Below are 18,099 nucleotides of genomic sequence, written 5' to 3'. Positions count from 1 at the left end.
TGGTCTCCCTAAACTACAAATATGCATAGTACTTGGATGCATAACATGTACATGAATATTTTTTTCATTTCTAGCATAATGCCCCTATAAAATTATGGAAAAGACCCAAGCAAACTACGGAACAGGTAAAGGAGCTGGAAATAATGCACAGAATTTTGAAAATCCATAACTAATAAACCAAGCCAATATGTGTGCATGCTTAGGTACGTTTTCCAGTGAGACTCATCTTTAGCACTGTCTTAGCATATTCAGGTTCCAAACAGAGTAAGAATGCAGTAATGTGAGTGTATTTTCATTGTCAGTTTTGCCTTCCTCCTCCTTCTCCTTCTGTTGTTTGTTCACTGTATTTACAAACACAGGAAAGCTCCGAGCTTAGAAAATAAGATTTTTGATGTCCAGCAGAAATAGTACCGTCCAACTCAGTTATGACAATTCGTCTTGCCGTACTGATTAAATTTTCTCAGCAGGTTTCTATCTTTTGAATTCTCAGCAGCAGCCAGCTCTTCACTTCCGTAAAACAACATCTAAGTTCCATAAAGGATCCATTATCTGTAGAATCCTAAATACAGTCCTTACACAGACGAAGCACACAGAGGATGCACTCTCATCAGGCACCATCTGATAAGAACATCATAGAAACATCATCTGTTCCTCTGGCCGGGGTGGTTAGTATCTTTAGCCTGGTCATGTAGAACTGTGATAATTGAGGTGTCTCAGCTTGGTCACAGTCGGTGCCATTCTTATGCCGTTTGCTAGCCAGTGGGACTAATACAGCTGTGTGGCACTAAAAGTCAAATTGTACCAGAATGCACAGAAGTATCACTCAGGAAAAGGTTTGGTGCTTTGCTCATCTAGTCATTTCTTCTTGCTTGCTAAAAACTGTTGCCAGAGATGTCTTTTGCCTTTTTTCTAACCTTTTTCCACTTTTGTTTGTTAAGATATTTTACTTCTTTTTTTCCCCCCCAAAATCTTTGTTTTTTCAAAGAAGTAAAAAGTTTTCATGGAAAATATGAGTTATGATAAAACTTTTTGGGCGTTAGGGTGAAATTATTAATTATAAAGGCCACTACAAAGAGTAGACCACAGGCTTAGTGGTTCAGTTAATCATCTCAGGAGTGAGAAAAATTTTAATGTCTACACTAAGTTATTTAAAGCAAGAATGAAATTTGGCTCTTCCTAAAGCCAAGCAAGTACCCTCATGGCTCAGTGTCATTTAAGAGATTATTTGCTTAGTGATAAATTTCAGTTTTTTGCTGGTGGAAAATGAAAATAAATTTCAACATTTTGATATTTTATATGTGAAACTGAATTCTTGTTCACCAGATGGTGTTTATATTTCTGATAAAATTTACTTATTTACTTCCCACAGCCACAGCTTACAGTGATCTCCTGCATTCTGACGGTTCATATACTTAGCTGTTTATTTTTACCCTAAAATTAATCAAATAGTGTTGTTCTGTGTTTGAAATCTAGTGCAGCTCATAGCTTTTTCTGATGTAAACTTTCACAAATTTCTATGAATCCAGATAAAAAGTGATATTCACAACATTCTCCTTGTACAATTTAAAAAGACAAATACAAGAATACTTGACATAAGTAAATTAAATATCAGATTCTGTTGAAACATATCTAAGGCATAACTCCTACTGTTCAGCTGACAGCTATAATTCATCCTCTGGTTCCCCAAATAAAGGCAAATTGTACAAATGGGATGAGCAGCAGGCAAAGAGGGTTTATATCCTCAAACAAACAAATTAACATTTGGAATGACCAAAAGTATCCCCAAGAGTCACTAGCTGCTACTCCACAGGACTCCCATAGTTTCTGTGTTGTATCTGCCATCTTCTTATATCTTGGATGTCTCTTGGATATTCATGTGACCTTTATCAGTTTCATTTTGAAAATGTTATTATGATGTAAATTTATTGTAAGTAGAGGATGTTTATTGCATATTTTGATTATTTAAATTTTTTAAATTAACATTAATAATTCTACTGGTAATTATATATTCTTATAACCACAATAGCATATGCTTCAAAACTAACTTTGATATGCCTACATATAGGCATAGAAAATTGTCAATTTAAGTCAAAATCATTAGTTAGTATTGGACAGTTATGTAAACTGCCATGATATCATATTTAAGTAACAGTAGCAATTTTCATGGCATCTGAGCACTCAGGAATACTGCCAATCTTAAGTGAGTTCCCAATGCCAAAAACAAAGTGCAATTTATAGTTGCTGAAACATAAAGCATCTGTTGTGTTCTATATTCTTTTTCTATATTCTTTTTTGCTATTAATTCTTTCTTTATAGCAGATGAAAAAGCAGGGGTTTTTAAACATTGTTCTTACCAAGCTTTGAGTCAAAATGTCTTAGTTCAGAAAACTATACTTATGATTATTTTTGCTTTGTCTTTCTCTTGCTTTACAAAGAGGGCTCCACAGAATTTCTCTCTGAGCTATTTTTTAAGTCCTAGAATATGAGTTTCCTGTGTTGCCTGGGAAACAGCTTTAGGTAAACCAAAAAAACCCCACAATTAGTTTGGTATAAAAATGTTGGCTTGGAGAACTATACTTTTGTAAGTTTAGAGTTTTAAGTATGTTGACACCTATTATGCTCATGCAACTGATAAGATTTCTACAGACATGGGCATCTTTATATTATGAAGCTTTCTGGTGGGCCCTGTGCCAGAAAAGCATGAAAAAACATTATGGACTCACTGGACAGTTGCCATGGAATTTTCCACCAGGCAGTTTGTGAACTGATTATGGATCCTTCATAAGCTACAGAGAAGTTCAAAGGGATCATTAATTACAGTAAAATCAGGCTGAAAGTTGCAAGTATCTGCTTTTAAAAAAGCATCAAGATCAAATGAATCACAGCCTTATCAGTTAACCCAGCTCCAGACTGAGCACTATGAAACTCGTAGGTGCCATAAGAATTTCTTTGGAACCCATCTCAGGTGTTTCTCTCAGGACACACTTTACTTGCCTGACTGTTAGCATCTTGTGTCTTTTAAAATGCTTTAGAGAATACCTTTTCTAAGCCCCCTGACCGTTTTTCAGCCTGTTTAGACTTCCTTAGTACTCTCAGCCACTTTAAATAGCATCAGACAAGGAAACTTGGGTAACTGAATAGATCCCAAAGTCAAAATATTAAAAGGAATTTGGAGCCATTAGGCTTCATTTCAGAGATCTGTTAATTTCATTTGCTGGCTTGCAGGAGTCGTGTCATTTTAGGTCACCCATGGAACTTTTCTTTGCCTGTAGCTGCATCATAGAGTCACAGAAAGGCTTGGGTTGGAATCCATACTAAAGATCATCTAGTTCCAAGTTCCCTGTCATGGGCAAGGACACATTCCACTAACTAGGCCAGGTTGCTCAGTCCCTCCAATCTGACCTTCCACATTTCCAGGGATGACACATCCACACCTTCTTCAGGCAATCCTTTCCAATTTCTCTCTTCAATAGCTTCTATGGATATCTTGGATATCATAATGGCCCTCAACCTTCAGTCTTTCAAAGAAAATATTTTCATGTCTGATTCCAGTAGGGGATTACAGCTGGTGAAATTCTGCCTAATTCCACTTACCCAGGGGCAACATATACATGAGTATAATTTCAGACACATCATTGTCCTCACTCTTCCCTGCTGAGTGCATTATGATGTGAGAATGTCTGAAGGCACTGTTGAATGGATGTGCGAGGATAGTTGCAAGTTTCTCTGGACTCTGATGTGTCTCCATGCTGGGCTGATGGGGCTGAAGGCTTTCCAAAGTCAATCTGGTTCACGACCACCTTGCTTGGAGCATATGTTGAGTGAATCTGAAACTTTTTACATATACATGTGTGTTAATATACCCTCTTCATTTTTATTAAGAGAAGAGTTCTGATTGTGGTGGAATTTATGGAAAAAAAAACTGAAAAAAAGTGTGAAGTAATGGGAGACCTACATTTGTTGTAGAGAATGAGTTCCTAAAACCCCTTTGAGTATGTGGTTTTTTATTGCTGTTGACACTCTTGAAACATTTGGGATAAAATACATACTTCCTATATGAAAAGCTATTAGTTTTATTTAATATTATTAATGTGGACATCACATAAAATGATTTCTCTCACCTGTATCAGGATGCATGCATGATACCATATAGTAAAAATTCTTTTGAAGAAAATCTCAAAATACTATAAAAGTATTTAAATGCAGTGCTTGTTGTTCAGAAACTTACCTGTGACAAAATATAGGAATTTTTTCCCAATTTTTTAAAATATATATTCACTCATTAGTTTCAATATGCTAATTTTTTACTATCCTTGCAATGCCATCTGTGTGGGACTGTGTAGTGTGGGTTGGTGTGTGAGAGAGGACATAGAGCAAAGGAATACAAAAACTCTTGAAACATTTCACTATTGAAAAAAGCAGCAAAATAACACATTTTCTGGTGACCAAATTGGCTACTGGTTAACATCTTGCTACTCACTAGGCTTGCATAAATCTTTTCAAATGCTGTCACCAATGATTTATTGTGTTCTGGCTGTTCAGTATATTGAAATCATATATAGTAAAGTCCAGAACTAGTAGTCTTACATAATATTAATTATGCCCATAAAATTTCTAATGGGAGAGTCAACCCTGATTAAGTACTTTCTGCACTATTAGCTATAATAAATCTAATATAAAGTTGACTTGAAATATTATTTATATGTACACAATTAGGGGCCGGAGTTTCCAACTCCTTTAAAATTTTGTTTATTTTTTTATTGGTTAGTAAATTAGCATCATACACTTTATGGTGAATGTGAAAGATATCCAGAAATTCAGTAAACTCACTTTTATTGTAGTTGCCAAGATGTTGTCTTGATATACCCACACTGTTATAGAATATTCGTCACATAGCTTTGTGAGGAAACAGATCACAAATAGGTTTGTTTTAGAGTGAGAAAAAGATTTCCATTTCACTACTAAGAAGAGAATGAATCTTTCATCAGTATTTTATTGGATCAACTAATGTACAAATAGTAACAATATTGTTAGAGGAGGAAACCAGGAAGAATCTTTAGTTATGTAGCAGTTGTACTGCAATGAAAATGCAATGTCTAGAATTTAGTGCTCTTGACAAAGTAGCAACAGATAATTTCTTATAGGAACTTACAATCTAGATTGCTCTATAGCCCTCTTTTAGGCAAAACCAGACCAAGTTAAGCGCTTATTTTGCCATACAGACCAAAGTATATGATGTGCTTACTAATATATATGTCTAAGGATTTAGATACTAAAATTAAAAAAAAAAAAAAAAAAAAAAAAAGTATTGTTATGATTACCCAGGACTTTCCTTCTAAATAAAAGCATATTTTTCCTGGATTTTTTTGAGATCTGATTCACATTTGGGATATATGTAAATATGTTTTAATAGACTAAATAAGGTGATTTCATACATACATGTTTGTTGCCTAAAATTAGATGAGATCAACTGAAAACAAGAAGTAAAACTGGAGGTATGAATCATCAGCTGTAGACACTGCATCTGTACAACTAGAATTTAGGACCTAGTATTTATCTGTATGGGTTATTTTTTAACAGACTTCCTTTCATGAGAACTGTTCTTTGCCTTCGGTTGCAGTAATTTGCTTTGCCTTTTGCTTAGATTAAGTAAGTTTGACAGCTCAGAATGTTTCTGTCTTTGTAAGGCATAACATACACTACAGTTTGCTACAAAAGATTGCTATAACAATGATACAGCTATATTTTCTACTAGTACTAATATTTACCAAGGGGGAAAATCATTCCCTTTTCCTTAGGCTGTCTGAATGATAGGTTTTAGTGTTAAGCACAACAAGATGAGAGTATAGGTAAATATAAGGGTTTATTACTGAATAATTCAGATATTTTAATTTTACTGAGAATAAGTCAAAGACAGTAATACATTTCTTTTCATTCTCTAGTCCTAGTGTGAAAGTAGGCTCAGCATTCTTAGGAAATTAGGTAGTTTATCTTTATCCTAGACCTTCAGGAAGAACTATCGTCCTTGGGTGTCCCTCCAGTCTTGAAAGTGCATAGCTGTGAATGCAGATGAACAGACTGAATGTGTACAAGGGCACAAAGACTTGTTACAAAGAGCGACATATAAAGAAATTGGTGTCAGAAACATGACAGTCCTTGAGGATAGTGGAGAGACCATAACAGGAATAGTATTGTACTTAACATTATTTGTTTCCTGTGCCTTGGGCAGAATAATTTTGCTGCTGATCTGTTCAGTGAGAGAGACAATATGATCCTCTCAAGTCCTTTCACTTGTACTGTAAGATTTAGCAACTGGTAAAAAAAATTTCCCTATTGAAATTACCAAATATAAGTAATACTTATACAGTAGTATAATTATATACAGTATATATAGTAGTATACTTATACAGTAGTATAATTATATACAGTAATAATTATATTTTAAATAAAGTTAAAATTAATAAGCTGCATGATTTCACAGCAGAACACTTTAAACTTTTACTATTCATCTTTTGTCTTCTTTTTAGCTATCTAGATTTTTAAACTATGATTTGGAAGTAGTCTATAATATAATCCCATTATTTTGGCCTGAGAAACTAGTCAAAAGCTCAGGTTTCTGTTTTTTTCTGTTTCCAGAAAGAAGAAATTTATTAACTTGAATTATGAATTTCTGATGCAAAAAGGGGTTTTTCTTTTTATTCATGATCCCAGGATGGCTGAAAAAATGGATGGACTTCACTCCTGTTTCCTGTATCTTTTCTACTGATAGGCATATCATTCCCCAAAAGCCTTCCCCCTGCTTTGAATTCTACTGCTACTATCTGGCTTCTGCACTTATCCATTACTATTTCTCTGCTGATACTTCAACTCATGGAACTACAGGTAAACTTGGAACTTCTCTCTGCTGTTCTCATTCCATTTAGATCCTATTCTTGAGCAGATTTCATGTACCTTTCTTGAGAATGGATTTTTGCCTCATAAGGATATTTGAGTTTCGAAAAACTTTTTTTTTGCTAGAGTATTAAATGAAGAACATTGATTACGGCCACTAGTTTCAATGGTAATTTCTTTATCACAAAGAAAGCTTTATTTACATTTCCATGGCTGAGTTACCAGCTGCAGCTGGGCTTACTAGTATGTAACTGGGACAAGTAATCAAGGAGGCTGCATAAAGCAGTCTCAAATCATTAGCTCGATCATTATCAAACTTCTGGGAAGAAATGGCCTGTTTCACTTAGCAGTTATTCATAAAATAACTTGGCACAGTTCCTAGTAGAGTGCCTTTCAGGTACTGTTAGTAGCACAAACATGTAGATGTGGCTGCTCGCATAAGGAGCGCACAGAGGACCCAAATTTCATTATGGGGTCTGGAGTCACATGGTGAAAAATTATCTGGTTTTGTTTCCCTAGGACACAAAGGTGTGAATCCATAGTTTTTATATATAACTCATAGGACTAGAAGTGGAAGCTGACATCTGTAAGATATAGTGCTGTTCATATCTTTTTTCTTCACTGGTTTAGCCATAGAAAGTGAAGCCTCCCCTTTTTCTATTCACTTTTTGCCTTTTCCAACCCACACGCAGATGAATGTGATAGAAAGAGCTGATAGTATCTGTATTTAGACTTGTGCTCAGATGTAGGAAGCTGACTAAAGTGGGAGAGTCCAGTGGATATGTCTGAAATGTCTTCTGAACTGAATCCATACTCAAATTTAGTCCTTGTAGGACTGCGGGACAATCCAGTACAAACACTTTATATATATTTTCCTCTTTATTATAGTCCCTGTTACAATTCTGCGTGCACTGTGAACACTGAGATTAGCTAATCAGTCACCACATATTTTGATGGGTCTGGAATGATCAATCTCAAATTCACTAGCTAGCTGCCTGTGAGATCTTTCCTGTAGGGTTTAATTATCATGCCTCTACACATGAGATAACGTTTTAGTCAGGCACAGACCACAATATCAATGTAAAATTGTAAATACTGCCTGCTTAGCTACAAATACACTTTAAAGGCAATAGGGATATCAATTTCTGGTTTGGACCTTTTCTTAACTTCATCATTTCTTTTTGCAGTACTGATGTAACTAGTGATTAATTTCTCCCTAGTCTACCTGCATGACATATGGTTCCATTACTTACTTCCCACCCTTTATTTTGTACTTGGTGGCATCAATCACCTTATACTTAATTGAAAAGTCATTGTGGCATATCTTGTGAAGGAGTTGGTGGAAGTTTATAATAGGTAAGGGAACTCCTGTAATGAGAAATTAGACACCTTGCTCATATTTAGACATTTCAGACAGCTAGTGCTGAGTTCAGCTGATCAAAATAGGCATCTATTGCCATTCAAGATGTTATTAGTGTCATTCTTCTTTTCCTCAGACAAAGAAAACAGGTTTTCAGATGGTGATATTTAGTGTCTATCAGCTCCATGAAGATGTCTCAGACATCTTCAGGCACTGTCAATGTATAGAGAAATAAATAGAATTCCTTATTTTAGATAAAGTGAATGTTAGTATCATTTCCAACTGTCCTTTGATTTAGCTTATTTTGGTTTTAAATGAATGATTGCCCCAAGACTTGTTTCCATCATTATTATTGCTTATTTGTGGATAGTGCCATTGATGCCTGCATATTTTCTTAAGTTAAATAAACAGCAGGAATATTTAAAAAAAAAACCTAGTAAATAAGCTGACATTTGTGAAAATATGGAAATGTACCAATGTCTTAATTAATGGGTAACTAGATAAATGTATTAAATACATTTCCAACAAATTGCTTCAGCTTCTAAATAAACTTTGAAGGAACCTATGCTGACTTCAAAGTTTTCTCATAAAAAGGATCATCAAGTGAAGGAACATCAAGGTATATAAGAACTAGATGTTTGTAGCTAACACAAACTTATCACCTACCAATAGGCTAAATTCTGAACCTTAATATTAAATGATCTTCCCTTTTTTTGTGCATAAAAATAGAGAGAATGGCAACTTTTCAACCATGTCAGATGAAGGGGGAAAAAATCAAAAATGGTAGGGGCACAAAGCTGTCATTTTTTCCTGGGTTAGTTGCATTCCCTAGTGATTCTACTGAGTGATGGAGGTTTCATGTAAAGATCAATGACACTGAAAACTGGTTTATAACTCAGTGTGACAGCTAGTATAGTCTCAGAATTGCTTTGCTGTAATCCACCCTGTCTTTCTCAGTTAGCAAACATTATCCCAATTACAGTTATGCCAAATATAGGCAGAACAGATGCTTCTCACAAGCAACAACTAATTTCTAACTGCAAATTTATAAATATAAAAACATTGATTGCCAATTCAAAGTGCATTACATCAATGGTTAGAAGAGAAAAGATGAAAATATTGTTATACTATGATGTGGCCTCATCAAAGCCAAAATCTTTATTGATGTTTCTGGGGAAATGGGATTGCAGTGGCAGGGCTGGGTAAAGATTAAACTAAAAGGTGGAGAAAATCCTGACAGAACCCATTTAGATAGGATTTCAGTTCCAGTTCTTTTTGATAGAGAAAGGTACATTACGTAGAACAGTTACAGTAGATGTAGAGTTATAAAATAAATTAATACCCCCTGAATAGAATATACCTGTAATTTCCACATAAGTTAAACATAAACAACTTGACAAAATTTGATCAAGTTAGATATGTGCAGAAGAAAAAAAAGTAAACCCTCACATTTTTGCCCCCATGAATGCTGTTCTTTGGGTACTAGCCATAGTGCATAAACATATACTTTCAGAGAGACCAAAAGTGTCTCCTGTGAAACTGTAAGAACAGTTGTACCAGGTCTCCAGCCCAGTATCATCATCCTAAATGTATTTAACAGCGGGTGCCTAGGAAGCAGAACAGGGCAATCTGTATAAGCTCTTGGAATGGTTTATTAAATAAACTAGTTTATTTGTCTACGTGATGTCGGTATGGCCACAAAAAAGGTCTAGATATATGTTGTGCAAGATTCCTGTTCAGAATTAGAAAACTGTATGTTTCCTTGATAGTTGAAGCAATTAGAAAAAGACTATAAACTATAAAGGTTTAAGGAGAAAAAGAGGGGAAATGCTGATAAGTCAAAATTATTATAGATACTGACAATTATGTTTTTATTTCTGTGGGAACTGACCACATGTTTCTTTGGTGTTCCAGTCTGTCTGACTGGTAAAGAAAACTGATTGTTATTTTTAATTCAAAAGCTTTATAAATTAAATGAGCAGTGTAGGATGTTTTACTATTCATCAACACAGGCTCCTCAGAAGCATGTAATGATCTCACATTCAAGCTTGGGATGGGATACCTGAGTTTGAATTTTTTCACCTTAAAAAAGATTTTGAGGATGTATCTCCCAATTTCTGAAGGAGCACAAATATTATATTTAATAAGGATAATTGTATCCTTCTTTTTTTCCTCAATCCTTACTTCCACAGTTTTCAATGAAAGTAGCAATGTCTGCTAAATATCGTGCTGACCAGATTTTTTACTGCATTTTAGCTGTACTAAATAGTATCTCCAATTCCAACTGAGTCCTTGAGGAAAGCAGGACTATGCAGATTACTAATGGGGCTAAGTATCAAACAAATACACAGTACTCAGCCATGCCAAAATGGCAACAGTCCTGGCTCTTCATGGCAGCAGCATGCCATGCATCTTGAGAAATTCCCATGGGCAATCTCAGATGCCAGCAATCTCTTCTCAGGATGTTTTGAGGATTATAGACTTGAATTTTGGTACTTAAATTACTTCTGAGTGCCACATTTGGTGCCCAGAAGCCTCACATCTACAAAACAAAACTTAGATTAGAATTTTTCTCTGCTTTCACGGTTCTTAACTTCAAGTTGATCTTTTATAACTTTTAGTTGCAAGTACTTTGGAAGCATAGAATATTCAGAGACTATTGAGAAATTATTCTTTATTTAGAGATATAAATTTATATAAAGATAATTTTTTTTTTCTGATTCTATTCCTGCCTAAATAATTTAGACAAAGGATGTTTTCAAGAGGAGAGTCACAGAATGGGTAATCAATACAATTAATGAAGTCAATTTCTTCTAAGTTTTACAGACAATGGGAATAAGATTTTATCCTTTACAATGTTCTGGAAGACTGGTAACCCTAAGAGCCTGAAACTGCTTTTGGAGGCAGTGATGACTTACAGGCAGGACAGGTCACATTCAATTCAAGAAATTACATAGGACTCTGACCAAGACAAAAACCTGTTTTTTCCTATTTACACAGATTTGTTCACAATGACTAAAGTTTTGAAAGATTTTCTGTTTAAGTAAATTAAGTTTTCTCTCATATTTTTTGGTAGACTTTATAGGTTTTTTGTCCAAAACTATATTTGTTTTATGAGAGCTAGCTATTTCACTAAACGATCCCCTCTTAGCACCTGAGAAAAGCCAAGAGTATAAGTGCAGCATAATTAAAATAATTATAATTTTTGGAGGCTGAAGTATTAATTTCCATTCCAGAAGAAGATTTTGGCTGCCCATTCCAAGAAGAGGAAACTTACATGGAAGCTTTACAAAATCCTGGCATTTGCATGGAATAAGTGCAGTCAGCCTAGCAATTGTGGCACAATGGCCTTTTCTTTTTAGTCCTGTAAAATAGATAATTTTAAAAAATTAAAGAGGGAATTAACTAAAAGTGTAATATGCCATTGTATAAAGCTATCACATGCTTGAAGTTTGAATATTTTATGCAGATCTAGTGACCTCCTGTCTTTCTACTCCTCTCTCTATGACTATAAATAGATATAGACCTAAAATATACATAGAATATTACATAATAGAATATATGCAATATATGTGATAGAACTACAGAAGAGAGAGTTGAGGAAAGGACCGAAGCAGTTTCTGTGCAAAGAAACATGAGATCCCATGGACTTTTAAAACTGCAAAAGATTTTGCTGGGAAAGAGATGGAAGAGAAATGGGAAAATATATGATATGATGCATAACATAGAGAAGATAGGTAAGGAATGGAAATTTACAACATAAGATTTGGATGACATAAGATTTGTATGACATCGAATCAGAAAAAGGAGCAAGTATTTTTAATTAAACTATAGAAGAACTGCCACACAAAGTATATTAAACTAGAAAATACATCATTACAACATGTTGTCATGTGCAAAACCAAAAATGCATTCAGAAAAAAAAAATGCTAAAGTCATAACAAAGGCAATTAAACATGATGTTTGAATGTGATCTAAAGCTTAAAATTAAATAAAAAGGCAGCACATTGTACAGACAAAAGTATTAGTCTTCACTTGGCCTGCTGTTTTAAATATCTATCTAGTGCACACCATGAATTTACATGGTGGGTTGATCTAACTAGGTTTATATTACCTTTATTTAATTAAAAACAAAAAGTTATTTTCCAGTTATAATTTCATTTTTCCTAATACTTTTTCACACTTGGTCCATCACTATGGCACTTGTGTTCCAAAATTGATGCCCACCTTCATGGTTAATATCGACAAAAAGATCAACCACTCACTTCCGACCATTGTCCTGCCCCCAGGGCTTGTTTCCCTCCCAGTTCATCCCATCATTGCAACAGTAGCAGACACCGGATAAGCTCCTCCCTGCTGAAATGGCACCAGCCTGAGAAAGCTGCTGCAGTGTTTAGGAGGTATAGACACAGCTGTGGGAGAGGACCAAGGGAAATATCTGTGGAGAAAGCTGTTGCTGGCAAGCAGTACTCTTGCTCCTCAAACAAGGATATAAGGCCAACAAACCTCCCCTGACCTTTCCCAGCCCCCTCATTCCCTATTGACAATTTCAAAACCCTCCACTTGTGTTTGCAAACTCCTCTCTCTGTAATCAACACTGTCAATGACACAGTATTGAATTTTTCACCTCCAGGATGAAGATGAAGCAAAGCTGTGCCCATAAGGTAGGACAATTCAATTTTGCTTTCAAAATGCTGAAAGATGGAGAAGACACTTCACTATCTGTGCCTACAGATTTTTTTTTTTCTTTTTTTCCTTTTCTTTTTATTTTTTCCCCCCCTCCTTGGATATTTCAGGCGTGACCAGGTGTGCATTGAGAATGTTGTTAGCTATTCTCTTGGCTTAACAATTTAAGTGACCATATGAATAGTTCTGCTTAAATTGAATTTAAAAATTTTAAATTCTGTTTATATTAAAAATAAGTACTGTTCTGTTTAAATAAAATGACACTGATTAATTAAAACACTTTCTGTATTTTTTTCAGTACTAATTTAAATAGTGTAGCCCATGTAAAAAGAACAAATTCTCTCAGATGGTGAAAACTAACTTTCTGATCTTTTCTTCTGCTTGAGCAAGTAATGATTTAGAAAGTATTTTAGTTTTTGTACTGTCTCATCTTACATTATTTATATATTTCCTAGCACAAGAAATTCCAGTTTTCGGGTAGGAATTCTGGGCTCTGTTGTAGTAAACAAGCAATTATAATGTTTAGAAGTGAAAATGTAGAAATGGCTTTTACTGGTTCTTTCCTGAAAAAATTAGTAAGAGATCTTGGTGCTGATATTGCAAACTTCATCCATTTATTGTGATTTAACAAAAATTACTTTAGCCCTCACAACCTACGGAAATGGCATAATGTGAAAAAGATGACACTAAAAGATACATTATGTTCAGAAAATGTATTCATCCACTATAATGTACATATTTTCCCAAAGAAATGTGGTTTCACCTCAGTGACCTGCTGACATAAATGAGGATTTCAAAATTCTGGAGTGATGAGCTGCTAAAGGAGCTTGTGAATAACAATTCTCACATCATCAATGAAAATTCTCCAACACCTGATAGTGATCTATTTGAAACTCCCTTCTGGGAATTCTGCTTCTCACAGTGCAAAGAGATGGCACATTTAATTCTTGCATAAAAAAGTCCCAGAGTTGTAGTAGTTGAAGTTCTGAAAGCATTTTCATGACAAATTTTTCTCCTCTTTTCAGGAGTGTATAGATAAGTTTAAAAACACAAACAAAGAAGCAAACAATGGTTTTGGCAGAATGCAATGTTTTGAATAGATCCTAGCAGTTGCCAATCCATAAAGTGGAGCAAAGATGGGGATGAGGACCTACTTAAATGGTTATCCTACATAATAACCTTAAGTTGCTTCTGTGGAAATAATTTCCTCCTTTCCCTCGGGCCATTTCAGGTCAGCTGTCCTGGCTATGCTCCCTCACAGCTTCTTGTGCCCCTGCTCACTGGCAGAGCATGGGGAACTAACTGAAAAGCCCATGACTTAGGGTAGGCACTGCTAAGCAGCAACCAAAGGATAGTGTGTTATCAATGTTATTCTCCTACTAGCTAATGAAAAAATTAACTCTATCCCAGCTGAAACCAAGACATTATCCACCCTTTATTCCATACTTTAGAACACCATGTTCAGAATATAAACTGTGGGCACTTGGCTGGAAGGGGTTGATAGCTGCTTGGGGACAGGCTAACAATTGTGTAGCAGCTGGTGAGCAATTTTACTGTACATCACTTGTTTCTCTTGGGCTTTATTCCTCTATCTCTCTCCTTTTCAATGCAACTATTAATATTATTAATATTTATTATTACCATTATTTTATTTTATTTTGTTTCAGTTATTAAACTGTTCTTATCTCAACACGAGGTTTACTTTTTATTTCCAATTCTCCTCATCACTGGGGGCAGGAGGTTTGTGGTGGGTTTGGGCGATTGGTGTTGAGTAATTGGCTCCATGGTACTTAGTTGCCACTGTGTCAACTCCTTTTGGCTGTCCTGGAAATTACATTCAGCTCTCCAACCCATAGTATGTTTCCTGACAAATGGAGCTTGATGGATAAGCTTGGAGGAGAACAAAAGAACCCCACACAAAGTAAGGATGGTTCAAAAACCTGTGACCTTGGTGACCCAACTGGTCTTTGCTCTCAGTGGTGTGAAATTAGAATATTTTTCCTCACTACAGTACAAGGTCAAATATGTGAACCTGTTATTGATATAGATTCTTAAAACAAAAGCAGAACAGAACAAGAAAACACACACTCTCCAGCATTAAAGCACCCTGTCCTTTCTTTAAGGTTAGGCTGTGCAAATTTTTTTTTTTTTAAATACCACTTAAGGAAAACATTTTGTAAGAGACACAAACTTTAAGAGTATTTTTGAATTGTTAACCTTCCATCTGCTAAAAATGATCCTGGCTCACAGATATTATTCTTACCAGGCAACACTTATTTGGACAATGTGAGCTATCTTCTGTTATTTATCTATACTATTCAATAACACTGGTAATACAGATTTAAACCAAGGTAGAAACACAATTATTTACTGTTGTCTTTTGGATTACTTTCCCTCTCTAACACAGAAGATTAAACATAATCATTTCAGCTGGAAAGACTTTTGAGTTTAATCAAGGACAAGCTCACAAAATAATTTTACCTGATATTTATATGGTTTATGAAAAAAACCCAAACAAACTGAAACCAAAAAAGTAAAAACAGTTTAAAAGAATGTAATTAGAATTCATCACAATAAAGTACTTAGATAGGGTTTTCTTTTTGTAAGGAAACCTTTTTTCACATCAAAGTGCTATGTGGAATGAGTAGATATTTAATTTTGTCTAATCTAGAATGTATTTGAATGTATTTATACATGGGTTTGGTTTTCTTTTTTTTTGTTTGGTTGTTGTTTTTTTTTAATCAGTATAGTAAGAAAAATACCTTGTTTGCTTACCAGTTACATTAGTATAATAAACATGCGCTGCCAAAATATTAATCGATTTTTCAAAGTTGCTTTGAAAGATGTATCATTATGTTAGCAATTCTGAAAGTAATTTGAGCTTATAAATAGATGTCTAATAAAAATTTAGAAGATCAACATTTTATTTTCATGTCTGCAAGGAACATTGTGACTGCTCATGCTAGTTTCCTTTCCACATCATCTTCCTTTCTATTCTTTGCCTCTTTTATTTTTTCAGAGAGTTTATATTTGGATGCCCATTTTAAAATTTATTTTTGGTGACCAGAACCATCTGTTTAAACAAGCTCTAAAGAAAAGAAAAGCTTCATTTCAATTTTCTATTCTTTCCTGGGATTGGCCAGAAATTATTGTTTAATGGAATGGATTTTGGTGAGTTAGAACGACAAGTCTTTTTTTTTTTGCTTTTCTGTAATTGAACCTTTCAAAAACTGTTCATGGAGATTTCAGTGAAATTTCTCTTGCTGCACAGAGACTTTAACATATTTTCTATCTTTAGTCCATTAAGAGCTTCTAAATATTCCATGTCTTATCATAGTACCAACCCTGATACATCCACTTATTGCTCAGCATAACAACAGCAGATTTATATTTTCTAGTTTTCTGAGCTTATTGGTTGTTTTTGTAACATTTGTAATGGTGGAAGTCTTGTAGGAGTGAGTTTGCGGTGGAAATAATTCAAATCTTGTCATAGTTTGTGCTCCATGCCACAACCCTGGCTGCCCTGCAGAACTGGGAGCTGAAGGATGGCCAAGAACTCATTCTGCTTACATTCTATTCAGCTACAAAAAGTGAAGATCTGGCGGAATTTAGGATCTAGATTTATAAATCTGGAACTATACAGAGATTAGCACTTTTAATTTTTCTAAGTAAAACAGACAAACCTTTCAATGTTCCAGTTTTAACAGTTTCTGTCATACAAGATACAATGTACTGTTCATAACGACAGGAAATTTCATTCTATTAGGAAAACAGTCATACTTTTCCCTTTACAACCACCACACACACTTAGAGGCTCTTAAGATAAAAAGAGAGGCGAAATATAATTCCCTAATACCATACTGAATTCTTTTCACTTGGATGGCTGAATAGTTCAGAACAGCAGTTACCTTGAAAATAAATGACTGTGCTGAAAGGAGAATTAATTAATTCAGATAAACTAAATAAACTCTGTGAACTGACTAATGTAGCAGAAATTACTGGGTGCTGATATTGCTGTTTTAATTATTAAGTCCACGTTAATTAATTTCAAAGCTACCTTTTTTGAAATCCACAGCTTGACCAACATTCGGAGTATAAAACATGCCAAGAGCCAAATTTTGCTTAGTAACACTTGCAAAGGCTGGAACTGAGCCTTCATACAACTAAATGTGATAAACTTTAAAAGAAAGTGACAGTTTCAATAAACAACACAGGATCCAAATAATTGTGTGTTACTTCCTTGACCACAAACTGAGAAACCAAATTTGATTGTGTCAACCTATTTCTTGCACAGAAGGAGCTGGACTTCTTGTTAATTGCCAATATGGTTCTGAATATAAAGGGAACTTAATGTCTCTTTGAGAGTTGCAGTAAAGTCAGCAATCATGTCTACCCATGCAGAGCTACTGGACACAGTGTGATTCAGTCATGACCCACTGTGACATCACAACCTCACTGAACCTAAGAATATGTCAATGGGTGAGAATGAGTTACATTACATTTATTAGTTAGTGCTGATGATTCTGTACCTAAGGACATAAATAGTATCAAATGTATGTATACCATACTTTGTTCCCTAACACATCGCATGTGAAGGACTGTTTCAGGTAGTGCCATGATTGAAGTACTTACCTCTGCTGGGGAATGTTCAGCAGGGAATTTACTATCTGTACATTACTCTAAAAAGACAAAAATGAAGGTATAATATATTTAAGACTGTCTTTTGCAGTGATTAGTTCCATAAATTGCTAAAAAAACCCACAGACAACAAATTTATATTTGCGGCATCGCAACAGCAGACAGCAGTAACATCAATACAGTAACTAAAAGATACATTCCCGTGAGGGTTTTGTTCTCTAATACCACATTGTTTTGTTTGATTCTTAAAATGAAAACACCTGTAGCAATGATTTCTCCTGACAAGCTGAAAGGCAGTGAACAGAGAACAAGTTTAATATAATGCTTTAATTACAATCTTTAGTATAACTTCACCATGTATCAACACCTCTTATGAACATCTTAATCACTTGCTTTTTCTTGTTTTCACTTGAAGCAAATTTAAATTTTTTGGAGAACTCTACACACAACTTCAAGGATGAGGCATGAATGTCTTTGAGAAAACCACAGACAAAACAGCTTTAGAAAAAGCCCTTATCAACACT

The sequence above is a fragment of the Corvus cornix genome, chromosome 1 (genome assembly GCF_000738735.6).
Source record: "Corvus cornix cornix isolate S_Up_H32 chromosome 1, ASM73873v5, whole genome shotgun sequence".
NCBI classification, from domain to species: Eukaryota; Metazoa; Chordata; class Aves; order Passeriformes; family Corvidae; genus Corvus; species Corvus cornix.
The sequence above is the reverse complement of the archived record's forward strand: the minus strand, read 5'-3'. Positions refer to the sequence as shown.